The following is a 1,298-nucleotide window of genomic DNA, read 5'->3' on the forward strand; positions in this document are numbered from 1 at the left end:
CCTCTCTGTCCCCACGGTGCCCGGGAAGGGGGGGATGGGGGAGGGGTCCCTGCCCTGTCGGGGTGGGGAGGGGGGCGCCCCAAAGCCCTCCCGGGAGAGACCCCAGCCCCACCTTGTCCCGGTCTGGCCCGGGCCGGGCCCGGATTACCGGGGCCGCGCGTCACCGGCCGGGCACGGGGGGGCTCCGGGGGGGTTCCCTCGGGCCCGTCCCCCCCCGCCCGGGGCAGCGGCGACCCCCGAGACCCCCGCGACCCCCGGGCCGGCTCCCGCCCTGGCCGGGACCCCCGGCCCCGCTGCCCCCGCACGGGGAGGGGTCCCGCGGGGGTCCTGTCCCTGCCCCAGGGCCCCGTGCCACCCCTGCGGGACCCCCCATGGGGGTTTGGGGTCTCAGGACCCCCACCTGGGGGAGTTTGGGGTCTCAGGACCCCCATGGGGGTTTGGGGTCTCAGGACCCCACCCGGGGGGGTTTTGGGTCGCAACACCCCCAGCGGGGGGGGGCTTGGGGTGTCAGGATCCCCATCAGGGGGATTCGGGGTCTCAGGACCCCCAGCGGGGGGGGGATTTGGGGGTGTCAGGGTCCCCATCAGGGGGATTTGGGGTCTCAGGACCCTCATCCGGGGGGATTTGGGGTCTCAGGACCCCCAGTGGGCAGGGATTTGGGCTCTCAGGACCCCCAGCGGGGGGGGGGATTTGGGGTGTCAGGGTCCCCATCAGGGGGATTTGGGGTCTCAGGACCCTCATCCGGGGGGATTTGGGGTCTCAGGACCCCCAGTGGGGCGGGATTTGGGCTCTCAGGACCCCCAGTAGGGGGATTTGGGGTGTCAGGATCCCACCCGGGGGGTTTGGGGTCTCAGGACCCTCATCTGGGGGATTGGGGTCTCAGGACCCCCAAAGGGGTGGGAGGGACCCCCAAATCCCCTCCTTGGATTTGGGGGGGCACTGAGGAGGGGACACCAAGGGTGGGGGGGACACTCAGGGTCTGTTCCCTGTCCCCAGAACCATTTGAGGGGGGGGGTCGTGCCCCCCCCCTCCTGCAGCCCCGTTTGGGGGGGCCGGGGGTCTCAGGACCCCCATTTTTCCCCACCCTGGGATTTGAGGGTGACCCCGGGGGTCTGCCCTGTGTCCCCAGAACCCCCCCTGAACCAGGAGACCCCCGGTATGGGGGGGTGCAGGGGGGGGGGATCCCCACATCCTTCCTGGGACAGAAGGGGGATCCCATGTCCCTCTGGGGGGCAGAAGGGGGGTCCCACATCCCTCGGGGTGCAAAGGGGGGGTCCCCACTTCCCTCGGGGGGCAGA

The sequence above is a fragment of the Fringilla coelebs genome (genome assembly GCF_963513975.1).
Source record: "Fringilla coelebs genome assembly, chromosome: 30".
Taxonomy (NCBI): Eukaryota; Metazoa; Chordata; class Aves; order Passeriformes; family Fringillidae; genus Fringilla; species Fringilla coelebs.